Genomic DNA, 25,847 nt, shown 5'->3' with positions numbered 1-25,847 from the left:
AGTATAGCAATGGTATTCAGTTAGAAATGACTAATTCTCTCTGTGCTGATCAATAGATTCCGTAAAAGCCCATAGAAAATTCCTGAAGGTAAATTTTTTTGAGGAAGATTAACAATTTAACAATCTAATATTTATAATATTTAGGAAATATAAAAGCCTAAAATGAACTAAACAACTAGATAAAGAATAATGTTGGCATTCTTTAATGTCAAAGTTTTTTAAAAAAGGAATCCACAGTAATTAAGACAATGATACAAAAATAAAAAGCTACACAAAAATCAATGGAATGCACTACTTAAAAATAAGCCATGCATTTATAGCCATTTTATTTTAGATATGAAAGTTTAAAGAAGAAAATTAATCAAGAATAGACCAGAGGATCGCAGCATCATTACACTATGACCTTTACTACAGTTCCTCATGTTGTGGTGACCTCCAGCCATAGAATCATTCTTGCTGCTACTTCATAACTGTAATTCTGCTCCTATTGTGAGTCATGATGTGCATATATGAGTTTTCTGGTGGCCCTAGGTGACCCCTGTGAAAGGGTCATTTGATCCCTAAAGAGGTTATGACCCACAGATTGAGAATTGCTAAAATGGAAGGTGTCCCCTAAATGGCCCTCAATTTCAAAAGTACATATGAATAAAGAAATCAAATATTGACTCTTTAATTATATGGAAAAATTACATCACAACAGATCAAAGATATAAACTAAAAAGTATCATTATAGACTGTATTATTGAATTTAGTACAACATTGTAGTACTTTCCTTAGACAAATTAATCACAGTAACAAAGTAGATACAACAGATATCAATGAACACAAAATCTACATTATGATAGACAATATAAAACTATGAAAATTCAAGCCACAAACTGAGAAATAATACTTTTGATACATCTGAATGATGAAGAATTTTCTAAATACAGAATTCTATAACTCCATCATAAAAAGCAAACAGTCCTAATGGACAATCAGGTTAATTCTTAAAGGAAGACACATGCACTGGCCTCAGCATTTAAGATAAACAGTGCCTAAAATATACACTAGTGCTCATATTATTATCATTCTATACAAATTCATATGCCTACATGATATGACTCATGATCTCCAATACTTATGGAGATAAGAATGATAATATATGATATTTTGGGAATATGAGACCATAGATTGACTTTGGAAAGCACATTAGGAAACTTCTTATTAAGTTGAACAGATATTTTCTATGTGACATTGCAATTACACTGAAGAAAAATGATATATACATACAATTTCCCTGTGAAAGTTCATTGTAGCAGCTTTTGTGGAATGTTTATGAATGGTCAAATCAAATGAAGTCAAATTTCTAATATTAAGCAGACAATAGAAATCCTACAGTGTAGTACTGCTTTGTATAATTTATTTTCTAAGAATCACACCTGGAAATTCCAATTTCCTGACTTAGCATTAACCTTTGCATAGTTCCTAGCAAATGAAGATGCCTGATTGTTTAGAGACATGTGGTCCACAATTGCTACTAGAGGCTAACAGATACTCTCTTTGCTAATCCTTATGAAGAGACTCACATATCACAAAGTTGGGCTTTGATTAACAGCCAACAGCTATTTGGGCCATCAACCTATAAGCAATTGAGTGCTGCCAACAACCAGTCTAGAGAGGTTAATTTTGAACTTCTCTAAGTTTGGTGGCTTTGAGAAGCCTTCCATAAGGAACACACAAAAGTCTTACCCAGATTCCTGACTCCCCAGTTATTATGATATAATAAATGGTCATTGTTTTAAGACATTATGGTAATGATAATGTTAGGGGGTAATAGATAATTGATATACACACCAGTTACAAAGAATGATCCAATGATGAATACCTCTTACCAGTTTTATAGCAGAAAAAGCCATGACAAACTTCACAACTCAAATGACAACCATTTATTATGAGAGAGTTCAATAAGCCAGAAGTCTGGGGATGACATAATAGTTCAATGCACAAGTGTTACCAGGTTACATCCAGGTGAAGCCTGGATTAGAGTGTCATCTGTGGCTCAGATGTGATGTTTGAGTTCACAAAGTTGTTGAGAGAATCCAGTTCCTTGTACTTTTTTGCAGTTCCTTGCAGCTTTTTTGTGTGTTGTCTTAGTCTTGTTCTGAGCTTTTAAACCATAAGTAGGATATCTTGCCATGTGGAAATATCTATAACATGGAATTTTGCTCTTTAACAGCCAGCAAGAACATGTTTTACAAGACCTTGAATCACTCCAATTCTTTCTAAAGATTTACTTGCTCAGATAGGAAAATCTTCCAAACCTAAAATACTAAAGACTTTAAAGTGCACCTGAAAAATAGCCCTTTCTGGTAGTAACATATAAACATCTATAAAAGTAGATATTTAGTATATATATATATATATATATATATATATATATTATATCAGAAAGTATGTACCAGCAAGTGGTATTAGAATAAAACTAGAAGCTCCCAGCTATGAAATCTTTCCCTTAGTCTCTACTTATACAATGAGAAGACTGCTCAAATCTGACCTCACTCAGAAACATAGATGTAAATCAATCTATCACGTTTACTTCTTTTGTATTTTATACTTCATAGTAGTGTGACAACTCCAGGAAACTGAACTCTATGTTAGGGTTCCTAAGTATAAATATTTTCTCTCATTCTCCAATGTCAGAACTAATGAATTTAGCATGTATATGTTCACATATATGTAATGCATCCCTCAACCTTAGGTACAAACACTATCCTCAGAGTGAATTACAATTCATAAAAAAGTAGCAACAGTGAATTATAACTCATGAAGATAAGCAATCAATCTGATGGTACCCACCCATTGAAAAAGCTCTTCTTGGCACTGCAAAGAGGACCTAAAGTCCTCTCCTACTCCACAGGAAATGACAGAGGCCTGACTTCTAGCCCTGAAATTTAATAACAAGAATCAGGACCACTATGAGTAAACACCCCTAGAAAGATTGCTGCTTTCTGCTTTAAGGCTGTGTTCCAGTTTTGAAAATCAACTACAAAAGCTATTTTAGGATCATATGACTATTAATGAGAATAAAAATTAAGAGACTGAATGCTACACAGATCCTGAAGAAATCTTGAGAGTAATGAATTGTCTTTCCTCATGTCTGGATCAGCAAAATTTACAATGCAGGGGATTCTTTCATAATATCTATTTGAATAACAGGGGTGGAGTTGAGAAAGACATGAATCAATTATTCTCAGGGCCAAATAAACCTCTGGGATTAAATATGTTTGTTTCTTTTAGTCAAAACCATATGTTCCTAATTACAAAAGAATGGAATGAAATACACAAATTAATGAGGAATTTTCAGCACATCTGGGAAGTGTTCATGGATGAGGAGGTGCAGGAGCCACCACTTCAGACCCACTGACAGGATAAATTATATAAGTAGGACAAAGAGCAAGATTTAAGCAAGTTGTCAATGTTCATTGATTCATCTCCACAATATGAATCACACCCAAAGAGGAAAAAATTTAATTGAATCAGTATTGTGGAGAGATATTTTGTTTTCAGTTTTTGCCAAAGCTAGAGACATAATCATTGTATTTATCAGCCATAAATAATTATATTTGTCAGCCAAGTGTCCACAAAGATTGTATCCCTGAGTTTAAGAACACTTTTCTGAACTCTATACCAACATATAAGGAAAGAATTGAAAGAACAAAACAAAACAAAACAAAACAACAATTACAAAATAAATGTCAGTTAGGGTAATTCTTTTGTAGCATAATTGAGACATGATTGCTTCAGTAGGATGGGGTTGAGGTGTGGATCTCGCCAAATGGAAAAGTCAGTCTTACTTTCCTTGAAAGACAAATGTATTAAGTTTATGCTTGGTTTCATGAAAACTCAGCAGACACCGAATTTTAAAAAATAAAGTTTGGGGCTGGCAAGATGGTTCAGAGAAAGAGTAAAGTGCTTGCTAACGAGCCTGATACACGTTTGATCTACATAAACCACATGTTAGAAAGAGCCCAACCTATCACAGATTGTTCTCTAACTTCTATATGTGCATTATAGCTGGTATTTATGGGTACAGACTCCCTCTCATCTATCTGTCTGTCTGTCTGTCTATGTATCTATACTCCCATCTATCTTTCATATATACATATATATGAAACCTATACTTACCACCTTAATATATATATATATATATATATATATATATATATATATACCTATGTGTCTGTCATCTATGTATGTATGTATCTGTCCATCTATCTATCTAATCTATCAGCATATCTATAGGTTATATATAAAATACATTAATTTACTAAATATATAAAAATTTGAAGCTAAACAAAATAAGAATTTTTCTGTTTTGTGGTTAAAAGACAGGATTCCTGCTGAGATTCAGAAACAAAGTCTACGTTTCTTATATAGGTTTATTATTTTTGTTTGATTATTTTTGAATCCTATGCCATGATTGCCAGTTGATTGCTCCTCCAGGCATCTATATGTCTGGGCTGAAGGGAATGACACTAAGGGACTGACTCTCTTAATTTTTTTTTTATTAGATATTTTCTTTATTTACATGTAACTTTCTCCTTTCCAAATTTCCCCTCCAAAAAACAATGAAACAAACAAAAACAACAAAAACAAACCCCTGTTGCCTCCCCCCTCCCCATGCCTGCCACCCTACCCTCTCCCACTTATTGGTCCTGGCATTCCCCTACACTGGGGCACAGAACCTTCACAGGGCCGAGGTCCTCTCCTCCTATTATTGATGATCGAATTTGCAATCCTCTACTATACACATGCTGCCAGACCAATCAGACCCCTCCATGTGCGGTCCTTGGTTGGTGGTTGAGACCATGGGAGCTCTGAGGGTAGGAACTCAAGAAGAAGGAAGACCAAAAGTTGGACATTTCATTCCTTCTTAAAAGGGGGAACCAAATACCCACAGAAGGAGTTGGAGAGATTAACTATGGAGCAGAGACTGAAGGAAGGACAAGCCAGCCTAAATATAGCTATCTCCTGAGAGGCTCTGACAGTACCTGACTAATATAGATATAGAGGCTCACAGCCATCCATTGAACTGAGTACAGGGTCCCCAGTGAAGGACTTAGAGAAAGGACCAATGGAGCTGAGGGGTTTGCAGCCCCTTAGGACAAACAACAATATGACTCTCTTAATTTTAATGTAAATGCTTCTCTAGGATGCCCACCTGGTGGATTCCACTGTTTTTATTATTGACAAGAATTGGGTTATATGACTAAATCCATTTCCACTAAAGGCTACAAAAATATGGTTTTAGGTGGTCACATTTCTACAAGATTAGCACAGCTGTTAACTCAGAACTGCTTGTAAGTACTGCGGAAATACCGTAGTTCGTGTCACTGTTAGTAGTTGGCACACAAAAGGTCCTACCATAGCATAACATTCCATCTACTCTCCAAATCTTATACACAGACTACAATTTGCTAATTTGCATCCAGCTCCCATGAATCATCTCAGTAGGGTTTACTTTCACTGGAACAGCACATGCATTATCTTTCAATGTCTCTAAGCAAGCACTGAGATTTTGGAAGTTCTTATTAATGTTTAATCTTACTTGAAATTTTAACAACTTGTTATAAGTTTTAACTAGCTGTGCACCAACTTTACAGAACTAATAAAGGTTAATAATCAATTCTCTTATATATTTTCAGCAGTATTTATGAAGCATCATCACCATGGGTCAGTGCTGAACTTTTGCTCCTTCATAATAGAGGTTTATTCTTTCTTCTCCTTATTTTTCTTCTGGTTGTCATCTCATTGATTCATTCTGTTGTTTCTGCTCTCACTGTTGATGTCAGAGACTTGTAGCTTAAGCAAGAAGGGAGAGATGCTAGAGACACTCCACATTAAGCTTGAGATACCCCTCAATGACAAGGAAGAAAAACCTGTAAGGGGTACTGTGTTTCAGAGAGCGAAGCAATGACCTCATGTGGGACTCAGTATGAGTACTGAGAGGCCTCAAGGCCTGCTTCTTAGGCACACGCGACTCTTGGTGTTATTTCTGCAACTATCCTTAGTACTTATCATTTTCTTTATCTATTTACTATTCCTTTTCTTTCTTCCTTACTTGATTAAACCATTATTTAGTGATATGACAAGATCTAGTAGGAGCCTACTTGATATCCAGAAATTAGATGTTACCAATAATATTAAAATGAAGGTCATTCATGAATTAAAGAGAAATGTATGCTACGGTCATTCACTCTAGGTAAAAATAAAAATAACCTCAAGCCACAGACAAAGATAAGTAATTTTACAGCTGTTCCCCTAGTCTTAGTCTCAATTCTATATAATAAAAATAAGATTTGTTTATCATAAAATTATTGATAACATAACATATAGATATTTCCCAAAAACTTAACAGTGGGTTCCTTGGGTTTAGAGACAATGATGATGGCCCCCTAAAAGTCCTCTGTACAGGATGTTTTTATAGACAAGCAGATGGGGTCCAAAAATTATAAAGATTACAATGTCACCAATACGAAATCATGTTTGACCTCTTATAAAATCATATTGTCTCACATATATCTAAAAGATACTAATTTATAACTACAATACTACTGCCCCATCCTCACCTAAGACTGGTGGTCAAAAGATATAAAAAATTATACTTACTATAAAATTTTCATGTCTAAAATTATATAGTTCCCTTTTTATGTTCTAAATCTATATTACTCTGTGTCACAAAAAATGTTGACACAAAAAATAAAAAAATTTACCCTCTCCCCTACAAATTTTATAATTCAATTTGCTTATATGATTTTAATAAAAGACTGGGACTAAATCAAGTCTATGTGAACACCCTGACTCCAGAGTTCAAAGGCTCACACACCAAAAAAGGCCAGTCTGTCAATTATGTGTTTTCTTATTCGCCTATCAGATATTCCTACTTCTTGATGACTCTGACTCTTACTGAAGCTAGACCCTGACCCTGAAAATGTCAAGAATAAAATGAAATAATTTATTCCCTGATACAAACATACTCAAAGCATATATGAAAATTAAGAAAGATGTCCTCAAGTTAGAGCATTGCATAATGGAAAAAGTAATTCTATTGGGAGAAGGATGCAAGGAAGACAAATACATTATACTCAAGTTCTATGAGTTAAAATCAGAATAATCTGTCATGGTTAATCATTCCTAGTCTATTTTCTTCACTCTAAATTAAAATAAAAAATATAATTAATTATACACAAACCATGTTATACTGTACATTATTTAATTATAAACATCTTGAGAAATGAACTGTCAGGTTATTATGTCATAATGTGACTATCACAAGTGCTTCAACATACATGATATGACATTTGTACATCTAAGTTATATGATATATACTATCATATTTGCAAACTATCATTTACCAAAACAGTGTCTTATGGGTTATACAACCATAATAATGAAGAGAGACAATTAAAAAATGTGCAATAATATTTATGTTTATTCATAAATAAGAATAGGACCCAAAGTATGAGTAATTTTAATGAAATATTTCATCTACTGTTTCAACTCACATAAAAAGCATTCTGTTACCTCTTCACAGTTTGTTATGGGTTTCATAAATATAGAACATCACAAAATATGCTTCTGTCTGTTAAAAAACAAACAACAAACTGGTGATAAAGAAGTCATTGTTCATAAAATATGCTGTTTTTCACATTGATCTTAAATACTAATTTATTTGTTTCTGGCACAGGTATTTGAGAATGAGTTAAATCCTTTGAGTTACATGTACCAAAGTATAATAGTCCAAACAGAATACATGCTGTGATGTGTGATGTGTGATCTAATTTCTTGGTAGTTAACGTATGTATTCTGTGTTGAGGGGTAGGGAGGGTGTGTGCATGGGTAGGTGGGCATATATATGTATGTGACTGGAAGTCAGAGGTCAATGTCTGATGTCAACACAGAGACACCGTTGTGTTTGTTTTGACAATGTCTCTCAATGGGCCAGGAACTAATTGAGCATTAAGGATCACATTCAATTCATCGTACTCGTGTAATAAACACTTTGCTGACGGTGCTATCTCCTAAGCCTTCAAAATGCATATTCTTGAAGTATGTTACCCTCGTTTCAGAGTTGGCATTGGGAGGGATTTCAGGATGATTCTTATTAATTGTGGATCAGGAAGTGCTACCTTGAACATTCTTTATCTTCCCTCTCAGCTCTAGGCATGCTGTTCCAACTGAATCCTTTCTGGTAGAAAATATTACACATTAGAAAGAGGTCACAGAATCTCTTCAAATCTCCTCCATTTTAACTCTTACAACATCCCTCTAAAGGTAAATGAGAGCCATTTGTTGTGGGGTTTCATGATGTTGAACTTGTAGTCACACACAGCTAAGTTATAAAATCAAACCTCATAACTTATTTTTCTCTTCACTTATCCTTCATGCTTTTTCCAATACTTTGGGCACATCTCTACTATTGATCTACTGCTTAAATGCACTTTATCCAAACTTTAGTTGCTCAAACAATTATCTCTCTCACCTAAAGATTGAGCAGTTATACTAGAATTTCTTGGAACTGAACTTCAACATTGACAATCTTCAAGTTTCTATATTGTTTCTATTACTATGAACATAACACACATTTTAACAATTCAGTACTTGCTAATTTAGCATTTACCTATGCTCCAAGCACTCCATGAAGGACACAATCAGCAGTACATTTTGGCTCCTTCCATCTAGAAATTTAGAATTTATTTCATTTACATTAACTCAGTTCCTTAACATCCCCAACACTGCCTGGCAATTAATATTTTTAATAAGCAAATGACAGACATTCACATAATGTAAGTGGCTTTTTCAAGACTAGGAACATACGATGAATGCAATTATGAAAATCCTTAGTGTAATCAATACAGATTTGAAACGGAAAGGAGAAAATTAGTGAAACTGCCAGTAAGATACCCAAACAGAAAACTAGCAGAGATCATGATGTTCTTGAGAACCTCACACATTTCGTAAAGACATGCATACCCATTATGGAGTGATAGTGTGCTTCTTTGGGGTTACTAAGTATCAAGAATCTTAAATGCAAGCTATTTACACATTTAAAAAATTCCATGAATAATAATGTATGCAGCCAGGCATGAAAATCAAGCCTAACCTGATCCATCTGCACACATGAAGGTAACATCTAATTCTGTGGCAACTGAAGAGCCTTGGATTCTCAAAGTGAAAAAGATGGAGGAGAAGAAATAACGGCAACTAAATGTATGTTTGCCAGAGCTGTGCCAAGTTCCTGGACTTTGGCAGATAGGAAACTATACTAAGACTTGTTGCAAATCAATTCAAGTTACATGGAGTTAGTATACATTACACTTGTTTTTATAATAAGTACATGTTGGTTTAATTCTTCAATATGAGTATAATCATTCTTTATGTACTCATCTTTGAAAAATTAACTTTATGTGTGTTTTAGAAGAAAAACTATGACTAAGAGTGGGCATTTTTACTAGGAAACTGTCATTTTAAAAAATTGTGTGTACATGTTTTGACCACACCGTATTTATGCCTGCTCCATCAGAGGTCCCTCAGAGGGCTTTACATCACATGGAACTGGAGTTAGGAAGAGTTTCGAGCTGCTATGTGGGCTGGAGGGTGGAAATGAAACCCAGGTCTCCTGGACGAACATAAGTCTTCCTAAACACAGAGCTAGCTCCTAAGGTCCGATCTTACAGCTATAAGGTTAGCTAAAAGTTACCAAGTATTTTCTTTTTTCTTTTTCTTTTTGTCAGTCATAAAAATGTGCTGAGACCAACAGGGCTTATTCTACACTCAGTAGATTGTTACAAGATGTTTTGCAAATCTACAGATAAGTCTCAGTTTAGTTTGTACTGTAAAATTCTAGAAAGTTTGATTTTCAGTCTCTTAGGAGTTTAACAAAGAAAGGAGAACTTGACTATAGTCATTCAGAGAAAATAGACACAAAATTGTCAAATTATAAACTGGAGCAATTGGGATGAGCCTCTAAAAGAAATAAAAAAATGCAGTGAAATAGAATATTTTTAACAGTACGTAGATTTAATAAGGTTTTAAGTATCTTCAAAAAAGGTACTCTTTATGCCTGACCAACATTGGTTAGAAATATATTGTGTCTAGAGCTTTCACCCTTTAAAATATGGATTAGTGGGTGCTCACTTGCAGCTTGCCCGATTCCATGGGTTTCCAGGTGAGCTAGTGATTTTCTTCATTCATATATCCAATGCCATTAACACTTCTTGTCTGAGGAAAACTCTTGTGGAGTATCATTATACTAATTGCTCTCATCACATATACAAGAATCGGAAGCTACATTCTCTAACAGGTGGACAATGTCAAGATTGTGCCTTTATACTGAGGAGCATAGAGTATGCCAGGGATAAAGGGTATGATGACTAAATCTATCTGAACAACAGCAAAGCATAAGAAATTTTACCAGAAACCATACCAATTCACAGAAGTGTATAAACACTTTTTATTTCTGAGGGCTGTTTGATAAGATAATAATAAGATAATACTGAGAAGAGAGACTTGGATGGCCCTGTCTACTCTTGGCAAACACTACCTCTAATAAACCACTGAGAGAGTGGTTTATTATTATTATTGTTATTATTATTATTATCATTATTATTGATCACATTATATTTAAACCTTTATGTTAGCTATAATTAGAGATTCAATCTATCCATAATGATTAGCCTGGGTATTTCTGAACTGATGAGTTTTATGAAGTATTTGATTATATATATATATATGTATATGTGTGTGCATATATATATGTATATATATTTCTTCCAACTGAAAATAATACTCTGTTAAATTAACATAAGCAAATTTGGATTATCATTTCTTAAAACAGAAGAAAACTGGAGATTTTTATGGTTGTGCCTATGTGCTCAAAATATTAAACGTTGACCAGATTTTCCCATTTCTCTTGAAACTAACAATGACAACATCATATTCTCTAACCTATTGTCAGACCTCTTCGGGTCTGTGGCCTGGGCTAGAGCTAATCTCTCTGAGCAGTAAAAATGTGTCAAGCCAGAGCAGGCCAGTTCCACCCAAACAACAGTGCAAATGAGAGTTAAAAAAGACTAATCCCCAATGGAGCAGAACATGCAGGATGGAGTGGGAACCTTTTCCCATGTTGTCTTGGAAATCATTCTACTTCTTTCCTCTGTGTGCCAGATAGAACTCAGTCTCATACATGCAAAAGCTATCACTGAGCTTCATTTATCCCTAACATCTGAAAACTGTTTATTATAGTATTACACATATAGCATGATATGTACCTGTCTTAGTCAGGGTTTCTATTCATGCACAAATCATGACCAAGAAGGAAGTTGTGGAGAAAGGGTTTATTTAACTTATACTTCCACACTGCTGTTCATCACCAAAGGAAGTCAGGACTGGAACTTAAGCAGGTCAGGAAGCAAGAGCTGATGCAGAGGCCATGGAGGGATGTTACTTACTGGCTTGCTTCCCGTGGCTTACTCAGCTTGTTTTCTTATAGAACCCAAGACTATCAGCTCAGAGATGGTAGGACCTACAACGGGCCCTCCCCCCTTGATCACTAATTGAAAAAATACCTTACAGTTGGGTCTCATGGAGGCATTTTCTCACCTGAAGCTCCTTTCTCTGTGATAACTTCAGCTTGTGTCATTTTGACACAAAACCAGCCAGTACAGTACCATTTTAACCATTTAGAGTTTATCATTTAGTAGCATTAACTGTGTTCTTTCTCTTGTGAAACCATTACCATTAAAAAAAATAAAAAGAATGTTTGCTGGTAAGCTTTCTTTTTCTTTTCTTGCAGTTGCTCAGATATACTTAGTAATCCGATCCTTTACTACAAATATTCTGTAGCCATGCTTAAGTCAGTGTGCATAGCTAATAGATACATATGATTAGATCAGAGGTCTCTTTTTTATGTTGACTTGAACATTGCTGAAGAATGAATAACAGCAAGAGCCCTTGAACCTACTGGTGTACCATGAGATGCCAACTGCATAGTCTTGAGCAACTAAAAGGTTAGGTTGTACCAATCCTCTGAGCAGGTCACCTAAACTTCATGCAAATTTCCAATTTCATAGTTTGTCTGAAAATATGGACTCTTAAAGATGTTATCAATAACTACCAAAAACAAGCTGAGCTGAAAATAAGTTTATTATTTGGTAAGATGAGTGGCCCAAGATCAAGGTCTTGGTAATACAGTGTTCAATGGTCACCACTTATCTTATTTTAATGACACACTAAGAAGGGAGACTCAGGTACTTTTGGGTCATTTTTCATATGAGTACTAATCCCATTCGTGAGGTCACTGCTCTTGTCTGTGACCTTATCCCTTCTCAAAGAATCCACTGGCTTACACAATAACACTGTTCTCATTTATAATAGACATTATTTTCTTTATATAGGTGGACATGGGAATAATTACAAAATACTTACTAGGGCAGTAGTAAAAATATAAAATAACACAAATATACAAAGGGCATTGCACATATCTAATTATTCCTATAGTAATCTCCACCAAAAGAAACTTCTGGCATGCCAAAGTTGAAGTCAAGTATATACAACCCGAGTACTCAACAAATACTTAGACTTTTAATTTAAAAGTTAGGTAGAAATTAAACCCTTAAGAATGGCTCCACATTTTAAGACTATGGAGCATAAGGGAAAAAAAGGGAAACTTAGATGGGATACCAGGCATCCTCCACAACACAACTGTTCATTCTTATCCTTCAAAGTGATTGATAACTGCTTCTTTGTATTTTGCATATAGCCTTTGCTTGAGATCAGAAATCACCTAGTATAAAAGCCTCCAGAACATGGTTCCTGGAGAATTCTTTTCCAAGACTCTTTTTTCTGTAGTTACACCAACCTTCACTATATGAACTCAGAGACAATCTTACCTTCAAAGACCCAAACTAGTAATTCTCCATAATTTCTACTGTATACTCCCCTCATAGGAACGGTACAGGGAATAAACTCTGGAACTGAATTTATTATGTTTAGTGAGCTTTAAGAACACGGATTTAACTGGAACTCAGAAGTGAGTCTAACGTCTCTCTGCCTCACAAAGGCCAAAGCTGGGCACATGATACACTGGTTTCAGACAATTTGGCAGGAGTCCTGTGAGAAAATACTGTATGCCAGGTTCATGCTCGCTTCTTCACAATTTCATAATCTAGTTCTCTGAATGAAAACTATCTAACTAAAAGTGGCAAATGCGTCAGAAAGACAAGCAAGAATTTTTAGGAGGGATTTTCGCTTTTAGAAACACCATTCCAGAATCACGGGAAAATTATTTGAAGAGCCAAGTTTGAGAGTGAGACATACAGTTCTGGGTCTCCAACAACTTCTGACAAGATTTCACACACTGTCAGAAAGGTTCTTTTCTCTTGCTTGGCTCCCCTGCAGTGGGAGTGGGGACAAAGCCAATGCCCCAACCTCCTTACACTCAGGGAGCCACTTTGACCCAGTTCCAGAAGCCCAAGGGCTGTCCTTAATTAGCATTGTAATTTATATTGCACAATTATGCAAATTGGGTACATAAACAAAATTATCCCTTCAGTTTGGCTTCACTGCTCGAGAAATGCAAAGCCACTAACCGATAAGAAAAAAGACAACTTGGCGCACACTCGCTTTGATGCCTTGCATCGCTTTTTCATTTGTCTTTTCTTTGTTTTCTTCTTTCGCCTTCCCCTTGGGCTGTCGTTTTATTTCCTTTCCTCTGTGTTGATTTTTTTCCTTTTATGATGTTTATTTCTTCCTTTTTCTATGCTTGGCTCTTTTCCTTGGGAAATTTTCTGTCTCATTAATTCTCCTGCTGCGATTCACAACCCTTTGGGTCATTCCTTTGGTTTCTGATGATTGCTATCTGCCCATAGTTTTCTTTTGCTTTTTTTTTTTTTCCGTTGTTGCTCCCAACTTTCTCCTTTCTGCTGGCATTCAGTCTACATTGTGCCATTCTTCCCAAGCTAGCCAAGCTAGTTTGACTTTCTGTAGCTGAGTGATGCTCCTTGCTGGCTATCTAGCAAACACCCTCAGATGTAATACATTTGGGGGTAAGAAAGCTGAAAATAAGCATGGCAAGGAACAAGAGTTGGAAGATCAGAAATGCGAAAGCACAAAGCTCAGTAAAATGGCTGCACCTCCGAGCAATAGGCAGCTTTCAAGAAAGTATTAACCACCAGGTGATCAATGCTTAAATCAGCAGAACGAAGACAATTTAATAATGTTGGAGCATGTCCCAACTGAGCCAATGCCTTTAGATTGTAAGGAAGACCATAGACATCTAAAACATTGTAAAATTATAGAAGAAAGTTAGAATGAGACTGGATTAGCAAGAACGATTACTACTGTGATTGACAGGACATGGAGACAAACTGCTGAGGGCATTTCTAACAGAGGTGTTTCAACAGACTGGAGAAGAAAAACCAACTGTGCCTTGCTTTATCTACCCAGAACCATGGCTCCCATGGGGAAATACTCCTTTTCATCCCACAGCCCTCTGGCTTCCACAACATCAGTCAAATTAAAACATAACCCAAGGGGTACCCTGCCCAACTAGGCAAATCCTCCCTCTGGCTACTACTTTTTTCCATTTTGAATAACATTAAATTGCCTTGTAGAACCTTCCATACATATTTTTGTCCCTATTTTGCTGTCTTTAACTTACCCATCTCTTTCTGATTTGCTTACTAGATTCAAGCTGTCCTGCTGTCTAAAATTCTCACATCTTTGCTTCTATGCTTTTCATCATCTCTGCTTTGTGCTTTGATAGTACTAGAGACTGAACTCATAGAGCCTACATATGAAACAAGTGCTCTAACACTGAGACATGTATCATTCTTTTCTGTGAATTTTGATAGGTGGTTTATTCTTATAATTTGGATCTGTAGTCACATGCAATTTAACAGAACTACTCCAAACTTTATTCTAATGTTGACCTACACTTTGCTATTCCATTGCATGCTCTGTTTTAATTTGGTAATATTTAAATATTATATGTGTGTATGAGCCTCTGTACTGTGTTTGCCTTCTATGTGTACTTGCTTATTATATATTTATCATATATTTTAAGCTTACATATAGTGTGCCTCTCGCTACTTGCAAGAATGTAAGATCTTGTCTCTGTCTGGTTGTCCTACCTCCAGTACGTGAGACAGCATCAGGTGCACAGACTCTTCTCAACATATCCCTGACTTAAGGGGATAGATTCCTGATTATTAGGAAGTTGGCAATGACTAAAGCCTAGCCAATGGTTTTGATTTAAGTCTATAATCTGTTCATTTTATAAATAAATGCAAGTAAAGTTTTTCTAAGCTTTAGGTCTTTGAATTAAAGTGAGTAAAGCTCACAGTATTGGCCTTTCTTTCTTGAAAAACTTAAGTGACATGACCAGTGAGGAATAGATGAAGGATGGAGACATTGGTGAGAGCAGAGTGGATAGCAAGCTTTGTCGGTGTCATTAACTGGGTGTGCATGCTGCTGTGTGTCAGCTGTCCACCGCTTTTTGTCTCTTTAAGGTCCTTCCATAAATTCTGACTTCACTAAATTACCATAGAGTTGGTTTCAGTACATTCAGTTAGTAAGAATAACATCTACCAATATTACAGAGTAAAAGCATCATAATATGTTTACTCTTAAACATCAAGGGAGTAAAATTGGCATTTGAGTCCTTTGCTTATTTTGTGGACAATTGAATTCTTGAACTTTTCAAATTTTAGCTTTCTTTCCTTATTCAAAGAAATAAAATAAAATAATAATAAAGGAAAGGAAAGGCTGGAAGCTATATGATAGGATTAAACTGTAAAGTTCATATATGTGAAGCTTCTGATTGAATGTGTTCCTTGTAAAGGCATTTTAATTTTTATCTCTGGGTACACATGTGAATTTGTTTTTCAATTAGAAGTTCAAATCCACCCTGTTCTTTTTGTTGTTTGTGGTATACATTGTATCTTTGTTTATTTCAAAATATTTTAAAGCTTTTTAATTAAGTGAACTGGGCTTTCTTAGTGGACGCTACCAAAATTTATATATGAATGAATATAACATCTGGGGAGTAGTCTGGGTTAGGTAAAGTTTGTGAATAAGGTGGGAACACCCTTCTTCCTGCTGTCCTTCTATGGGGCTGAATCTTACTGTCTACTCTGTAGATCTGTCCCCATGTTGGTCAGAGGCCAGACTGCAGTGGCAATGCAAGTAGGGAGAAGGTGAGGGGTGACTGGGGCAAAGACTGGTATTTCTTTACCAAGAGCTGTCTATGTAAAATCCTAAGAGCCATGATACAACAAACACAGCTAAGGAGGAAAAATGCATTTCCTAAAATGTAAACTAAGAGATCATTTATAAAATGAACCTAAGATACTCCAAATATGTACAATTGAATGCTAAATATTGATTAAAAACATTTTAAAATATTTTTCCTTACTTGAGCCAAAAGTGTAATTTAGATGCATTTTAATGGCAGAGTTAGTTCTCTGGTGTACTACGGGACTTAGGAAGGAGTTATAAGGAAGGGAAAACTTGTAAACAGAAAGACTGGCTAGCTTTTGAAGTAGTCAGTCAAGTAGATTCATTGGAGTTTGCAGATTCTGTCAAATTTTGTGTTTAGAATTCTGAGATAGCTCACACGATGATTACTGTCTTTCCAGTTCATGTATACATTTTAGGGAAGGTGAAATTTTGTGATTTCATCTGATTCAATTTCAAAATTCATAAAGAAAAACAATCTCATCCAAAATTTCCCAAAAATATAAATTCAGAAACATCTGTAGAAACATTATGGACAGCATTTCAAAACACGTGAATATATAGGGAGATACTTGGTTTCCTAAAATGATAACGTCAAGGGCTTAGTTTTCCATGCACTCTAGTAATACATGCTTTGCTTTATAATATTGCTTGGTTAGTGAAAATCATCTACATATTTCTGAGATTAACTAGGATATTGCTATGTTAACACTTATTATTTAACATTCCAAGTAAAATATATTTGTTAGTATTCTTTCTAGAACTTTACTTACTCTCTTAAGATCACTACCATATTATGTTTTTTACTTCTTCCTGTATTCACTTTTCCTTTTTCTAATAATTAATAATATTCTAATTTTGGTTCTTATCTACAATCAAGCCTTTCTTACAAGATTTACTTATACAATTCATTTGGTGATTTTTTAAAATAAATCATCAATATTAAAATTTCTATTCATTTGACATTCTTTTAATTCTATAACACTTAAATTTTTGAGATTCAAACTTGGTTAAATATAATAAATACTAGTGTGCATAAATTTGTCTCTGAAAATATTGTTGACAATAAGTCAGTCTGGAAATGTGCTTGTATAATGTAATGTGATAGTTCTAATTTGTTTACGATGATGGTTTGAGTATCACACAGTTCCACCAATTATTAAGGCAAATGGTTTTTGTATTTAATGTCCTTTTGTTTTCTTGTCTCTTTTAAATATTTTGGAAGATCCGTTTTTCCCCACACATACAAAATATTCAGTAACATTAAATTATGACCAGATGTGGCCTCTGCAATTTCTGGGTTTAGTTTTATTTTGGCATATTTTGAGAGTGAACAATACACGCTTGAAAAATATAGTTTCTATTTATAAGGTACAAATGTTACAGAAATTTCTTAACAGTGTTCCCTTTTTAAAAAAACTATTTAATCTGCCAATAATTTGGTAGCTATTCCTTTTGTTTCATATTTCATATTTATTTTATGTTGTAGTTCCATTTATATTGCTGTGGGAGATATCTAAATTCTTTGTATTTATAGAGCCACCTGAAGGATGAACCACACACCATTCCATCCCACTTAAAACAAAAATATTGCTGTACCTTTCATTTTATTTTTCACTTCACTTACTGTACTCTTACACTTTTGTCAATATAACTTATATTTTAATATCAAATTCATTGTAAAACATTGAACCATTACACTTTTTCAACAATTCTCATACTTCTATTCATCATGTATAATATTATAGATATGATAAATGATTACATGAAACTGTCTTCCGTTTAGGACCCATTGGATTCCTATCTTTTACCAAGGTCTTGGCACCTCTCTTACAGGTTATGGTTAAGATATCATGGCCTAAAACATGAGAAAGAAATTAAGAATGAAAAACTGAAACCTTTGCCATCATTATGAACATTGCTTGTAAGCACATGTTACTACCAAGATTATGACAAAGGCATAGAGCAATTTCACTATCACCTTATAATTGCCACATAGGAAGAATGACGCAAGTATGCATTAATGGAGGGAAACCATCTTTTTCTTGTGTGTTAACACTCCTACGGCATAAAACACATTCATTCCATTCATTGTTGTTATTATTATTGTTATCACTATCATCATTATTATTATACTCTTCTCACTTTTAGTAGATTCACCTATAAAGAATTATTTTCAATCTCAGCCACATAGTCTGATCATAAGATGGCATCTTTAAAAGATCCTAATGATCTGGCTATTCACCAGACCAATTAGACACAGATTTCTTTTGGTTGAGACTCAGGATTTATTTTCTAAAGCCCTTCAAGTACCTACAGACTGGAGCCAAGAATAAAATCACAAGAGAGTTATGGAAGACTAAAGCCTCAGTTTCGTTATGTGATGGTCCAAGGGCCTTAGCAAGAGAGGCATTTTCTGGCCCCGTAAAAAGTGACCTGGGAAACAGCTTTCTTTGGGACTAGGGGGACTACATCAAAATGATCCAAAGGCACTGACAAGAGTTGCACTAACAGTTCCATGGTTTGTAACAGGCAGGCAGGGGATGGGAGAGTCTAATTTTTCTTTGAGTTGAGGAGAGACAAGAATTTGTCAGAGAGCTCAAATGAAAACAATTTGGAAAAATAGGTTAGATTCCAATACTTCAAAATTAGGAGTTCAAGATATTTAACAAATTTGGTTTGTGCTATTAATTAAATATTAAAATATTAAATATTAAAATATTTAAAGTAACTATTTAATAGCAACTGTTGCCATAAAAATTTGTGTATATGAAAGTTTCTTCATGTATGTACAGATATATGTGTGTGGGTACATGTGCTCCTACTTGCACATGTACATCAAAGGCCAGGGAACAACATTTTCAACTTTGTTCCTCAGGCCCTGTCAAACTTAGTTTTTAACAGTGTCTCTTACTTGTCAGAAATCTCTGATGTAAGTGAGGTTGGCTGGTTAAACGGGTCTCAGGAATCTGTGTCTTTTATTTCCCAATATTGAGGTTTCAAGTATGATGTACCCAAGTTATTTAGGGGAGGTTTTTAATTGATATTTAAAAATTTTATTGACAATTATTTTTCATTCAATATATTCTGCTAAGGGTTTCTCTTTCTGCCAACTCCTCCCACATTCTCCCCATCTTTCTACCCAAATCCACATCCTTCCTTTCTCTTTCTCATTAGAAAACAAATAGGTTTGTAAAAAAAAAAAAAAAAAAAAAAAAAAAGGTAAATGAGTAGTACTCCATTGTATAGATGTACCACAATTTCTGTATCTACTCCTCTGTTAAGGGACATCTGGGTTGTGTCCTTATTACATGTTGGAGCATCTTCTGGGTATATGCACAGGAGTGGTATAGCTGGGTCCTCTGGCAGTACTATGTCCAAGGCCAGTAAGCAGGAGAGGGTGGGGTGGCGAGCAGGGGGAGAGGGGAGGGAACAGGGGTTTGTTCTTGTTGTTTTTTTGTTTTTTGTTTTTTTGTTTGGAGGGGAAACTGGGAAAGGAGATATCGTATGACATGTAAATAAAGAAAATATCTAATAAAAAAATAAAAAAATAAAAAGATTAAAAAAAATGTCCTAGACAAACTATATGAACAAAATCCCTCCAAAGTATCACTGAGTTCGCTTTCTGTTGGTCATCTACTGCTGGACATTCGGTTTTCACTTCCATACTTAAGGCCATACTGTGTTTTGTAAATGTGGATTCTGTGGAACAACTCGAGTCCTCATGGACTTACAAGGCAAGTTATATACCAACTGAGCCATCTCTGTGCAACCCTAATGCTTGATTTGAGATAAGAAAATTAGGAGGACTGGCAAGATGGCTCAGCAGGTAATAGCTATTGACAATGCAAGCTCAGTCTCTGGAACCAGAAAGATAAGAGGAGAAAACCAACTTCAGCTGAAAACCAACTTCTCTTCCCACTGTACTGTACCATGGCATGCACAGTCTAACAACCACATCATGTACAGACACAATACATGAAGGAAAGTTTAAAACATGAAAAAAGTAAATAAAACACTATTTGTGAAATTTTAATACCATTTGATTACATGCTTCTACCTCAACTCATTATGAAGTGATAAACTAGCTAATCCAGCCAAGATAGAGTTAGCACTTAGTTTTCAACACAGGAAGCCAGATAATTGCCTATATACCACAATAATCGGGTTTCTATTGAGGGTTTTTTTTTTTGATACGTAGTTTATGGCACAGACTTAATCAATTCAGCAAATATATTGAGACATTCTACGAAAGAGGTAAACTCCACTAGTTACAGTAAGCAGTTTTTGGCATTTTCATTTGCAAGTGAATTTGAACTGTCACAGCTGCTGAGCTTATGTTTAGGGTACTGTTTACAGGTGCCATGCTACAAGTAGGCTTAATGTACTGAATAAAAAATAGCCTTAGTTATATTTTGAAGATAAATTTCTTCATAAAATTATAATGTGAAAGTGTCATTTGATTTAAAAATTCAAAGCAGAGTGGTATCTTTGCATTTTACCTTACAGAGAAATAGCAGATGTTTAAGTCAAGTGTCCTCCCGGCTTTCCATCTTTCTGTGAGTCTCAAAAGCTCCACTACCAACAAGAAACTTAAAACTCTAAGTGCTAGCTTGACCCACACTGCTGAAGTAGAAATTCCCAGGTTGGGGTCTAGGCATCTCTGCTTTATCAAGTCTTGGCTATGATTCTGTCATGTTCTTTAGTTGAGAATCTGATTTGGTAGACTTCCTTGAATTACTATATATGAAAGTATATAGGCTCGAGTAAAAGAAAAAAAATGGTCCCTACTACATGAGCAGGGAGTTCATGACAGCCTTGTGTCATCTTTCAACATCACTGAAATGATCAGTAATCTCTTGTATTTGTTTTCCAATGTTCTTTCAAGCAGCCGAGTATTGGATTTCATGTGTGCCTTTCTTACCTCATTGAGATAATGTTGCTATAATGATCTCACTCATATGTTGCGTAATTAGGCCTAATATCTCTCTAATGAGATATACAAAGCTATTTGGTAGCAGCTGTTTTTCATAGATAGCAAAGGGTACTCTATGACAAATTTTTCAAAGCACTCAAGAAAAGTAAAAGTGGTTATTTCACATAAATTACATGTATTTTTCTTAAGAACCTACTTATCTTTGTGATTGATATTAATATTCACAATAATACAAAAGACTAGGCATTTCAATTGGCTTTGGCAGGAAATGATATGTAGAACTTATTTATATTGACAAATAAGAAATCTATAAATGAAGAGTATAGAACAGGCTTGTTAAAAATCATTGGTTACTTATATTACAGATAAATATTCTATATTACAGATAAAGGATATTTTTATATGGAAATATTTATTCTTTAATATAGTTATTTTTAAAGATAGAACAATTTTTCTTAACACTATAGCACTGTGTTCAATAACTGCTTATGTATGTTCAATAAATATGGTACAAGGATAGCTTATTTCATTGGTTTATTCATTCATGTAGTAATACCTGTGTGCATTTTTATCTAGACAAATATACAATAGACACATGTAGGGTACCATGTGAACTGCTTAGAGCTATAGCCATTAGTTCATAGTCATGAGAATTTTCATCTCCTGGATCAATGTAGATACATATCTATCTATCTACCCTGCATTTGTTGCTAATGAAACCAGAGTATTCAGCATTTTATAAAAGGGTGGTGAATTAATGGATAAGATTATCTTCTGTCCCTGCAGCCTGAGTCTCTCATAGAAGAGGAAATTAGGGGAGACAAAGCCAACTGTGGTGCTTAGGGGCTACCTTGATTCTGGCTGCCACTGGTTTTTTTTTTTTTTTTTTTAAGCCAGCACAAGGCCTCAGGGGAGTCTGGCTGTTCTAGCCTCCCTCAGCCAGCCAGACAGTAACGGCCCACTGCTTTTATTCATTACCTTGAATGTAATGCACTAAATTTAACAAGTAACACACTCAGCGGGAATTTATTGGCCTTTTGCAGCATGATTACAAGGTGGGATATGGATATGGATTCCAATTACTGTTGACACCCAGATAAGTAGAACAAAGCCTTTCTATAATTATGAATTGAAGTTGATATTTTAGCAGAGTGAAAATATATAAATAAGTACCTTGGTACTCTTTGCAGAAAAGAAACATTTATTCCTTGATTTAGAGAACTCTCCCTGGTTATATAACAGAAGCATTTCAATTAAGTGCAGCAATTATAAAATAGCAACACATAAAAGCAAAGAACTTTTATAAAACAGCAATATTCAAATACAAATACTTGTAGAGGAAAGATGTATAATAGAGAGGAGGCTAACAAATTTCAAACATGTAATAGTATATGTATTCATGTAAGAGTATATGAATAGACACAAACAGGACTCTTCAAAATGGATTTAATATTTTAAATTGGAAAAAAATCAAATCCATATGCTATTGTTATTCGAGCAGTTAACTACAGATAGAGATCTAGTAATACACAATAATAATAATTTTTTCTAAAATGTTGTTAATTCTGGAGTTAGCAGTCTAAATATTGTTGGCATATAGATATTTATTAAGGACCTCAAAAGTCCTTGAATTGTTACAGGAGAATAAAAGAAGGAGCCAGAATTACTAAGTCACTTCAGGCAAAGGTTTGTTGTCACAATTTGATTTGTTTATAAAGGCCACTGAAGCACAGTAAACATAAAGGCATAAGAGGGAGTGGATCAGATTTCATTTTATCACATTGTGTATGAAGGAAAATACTGCCCAATATATGGAATATATGGAATATGAAAACAAAAGGGATAGTAACCTCCTACATGATAAGCTAAAATAACCAAACTGAATTACTGCAGTCAGAGCAGCATGAACTATTGGTAAAGGGTGGATGCCATACACAACAGAGAATCACAGTCTGCGTTTAAGAATGGCGGCCTCTGTGACCTTTAGACACTCGTTTTATCTTTCTTATTCTGCTTCTTCAGCAATGATACGTACACAGTGAAAGTAGCTGCCTATGTGGCTATACTACCATAAAATAAACTTGGGAAATTATTTTGATAATGATGTACACAGTGAATATCTAATAAAGGTTAACAAGTTCTATACAAGTTTGCATTATTTTAAACTAAGGATTGAAACTCATCAAGGCAAGAAGCGAATGAAATCTTCCTTTTACCAGTTGATATGACTGAGTGTAAATTTGAGCTCAAACCTTCCATTGTACAAAGGGGACAGTTGAATTAGTTTGAATTTGAGAGTTAGTTTCATAGCATTGTTTTGTTATACAATTGAGTGGAGTTACATTACAATTTGTAGGGTTTCTAATATACAACATTAGTCTAATCATACCTGTATTTGGGGAGATTTAGGAAAAATGAACAAAATGAATATGCTTATATATGTCTTTAAAACTCAGCACAAGGTTTCATACTCCCCAAATAATGAGACATTTGTTTATTGGGAGGGTCTATGGGTGAAACCTTGAATTTCATGTTCCCAGGTTGATTTCTCTATGTGATAAGACACCATGATCAAGGCAAGGATTTTTTGGTCTTACTGTTCCAGAGGGAGAAAAGCCCCTCACAATCACAGCAGAGCAGCCTGGGAACATGGCAATCAAACAGCCAGCTCGACGCTCTCATTCTAAACCACAATTATTCCAGGGAGTATTGCTTTCACACAGTAAAGGAAATGAGTGCTATAAATTGATAATAATTTCTTTAAAGACCATATTGCAACCAATTTTCAGAAGTAAAATGGAAAAGGCAGAAAACTGACCAAATATGCGGGAAGGAGAGGACTAGTTGGGTGAAAGGGCTTGTGATGTTGAGAGTGGTGGCTGATTCACAATTTGGATGATGAGTATATGAAAAATCATCTTTGTAGTGTCACAAAGTTCTTGTTCGAATTAAGACACTGAGCGATAAGAAATCTGAGCTAAATTTATAAACAGAGGCATAAAGAAGTATTTATAAGACAGTGTTACCAACTGACACTGAGATATTGATACAACCAAAGAAAACTCTTAAATAGCAAGGCTTCTATCAACCTTATAGAGTCCCAGCATAACAATGGCTTAGTTAACATGAATAATTTAACTTCAAACTGTTAATCAAATATTATCCTACTGTTTTGGTTACATTTCATTGTAGAGATAGAACATTTAACAGAAGAAGCATGTTTAAAGGGATTTGATCCCTCATGTCACGTAGCACATGGTTGAAGTACTGGCCCATGGTACCAGGAGGTTGTGGCTATCTCTCTGTGTATATATCAGTAAACAGACAGCTCGATCAGAAACAGAATGACCCTAGACCTTAATAGCCTGTCCTCACAGTAATCCATTTCCTAGAGCTACACTCTACCTCCAAAATTGCCTCCTCTCAAAAGAACACCACCAGCTATAGACCAGATGTCCAAACACACGATCCACAGCATCTAATTTAGACAGGAGTTGTATGATATATATACCTTACAGTTCGCTCACAGTGCATCTTGAAATCTTGTAAATACATTTACACATCCTACAGTCAGAGGCCTCAACTGTTTTAAAACACATTTAAAAATACTTTAAATCATAAGCTAATGCTAATATTGAAGGAAAAGTTCATGACTGATCCATCCATCCATCCATCCATCCATCCATCCATCCATCCATCCATCATCCATCCAACAGTATTGTGTTAAGAGCCTCATTGTGGATAAGTCTGTGCTATTCCTGAGGATGCAGTGATGAGAAAGATGGATGGCATCACTGAACTCAATGGTGCTTACATTTTAGCAGCATGACATAGTCATATACCTAAAATTTTCATCAGGATTGTGAGCATCTATATAAGAACTTATGATTCTGTTGTTGTGATATGTGTTGGAAAGAATGCCCAAAGTATCTCCACAGGAAATAACTTCACAAATGCTAACTTGGTCATCACTGCACCCTAGAGTTAACAATGTGGTTATACTTATCCACTCACAGATAAGAAAGATGAGGGGAAAGTCATTAGATAACAAATTCTACAACAGTAAAAGGAGCATGTAAGATCTAATCCCAGATCACTATATGAGCTTGGATTATTTACTATATGAACTGGGCTACACAGAAGTCCATTTGCACTTGTGAGGGGATACAAAGAATACACAGGACAGAAAAGAGGACAAGTGGTAGGAAGTAAAACTAGAAAACATCTGGTTTTCCAGCATCATTGTCCAAATTGAAGTGTAGAGAATTACACATGACAGCTTAGAAATTACATAACATATTAAATATAACAATAAAAACGAATGTACATCCACTCTAGGACAGAATTTCAATTTCTTGTTAATCGAGTTGTGCAGTGATATTTCAAATCAGAAATTAGACTCTTCCTGTCTAATTTCCTGTAGATCTATGAAACCAAAACCTATACAATAGTGCTTATAGGAACTGTACTCATAACAGCAATATCTGGAAGTAATCTAGGTGTTTACCAATAAATGAATAGATTAAAAAATGACGGGACTCTAGCCTCTAAATACATTTATAATCACTTGGATTAATCTGCAGAGAATTATGCTAAGAAGGGGGAAAGGCCATTCTTTTTTTTTTTTTTTTTT

At 34.9% G+C, this 25,847-nt stretch overlaps 1 long non-coding RNA gene across 2 annotated transcripts in view; it reads right to left on the bottom strand.

Annotated features, from left to right (window-relative positions):
- Nucleotides 1-25,847, bottom strand: part of LOC116086070 — a 503,346-nt gene that overhangs the window by 43,496 nt on the left and 434,003 nt on the right. The gene's annotated exons all lie outside the window — the stretch shown is intronic.

This window comes from Mastomys coucha, unplaced genomic scaffold, assembly GCF_008632895.1.
Source record: "Mastomys coucha isolate ucsf_1 unplaced genomic scaffold, UCSF_Mcou_1 pScaffold12, whole genome shotgun sequence".
NCBI lineage: Eukaryota > Metazoa > Chordata > Mammalia > Rodentia > Muridae > Mastomys > Mastomys coucha.
This window is presented reverse-complemented; position numbering and strand designations above follow the sequence as displayed.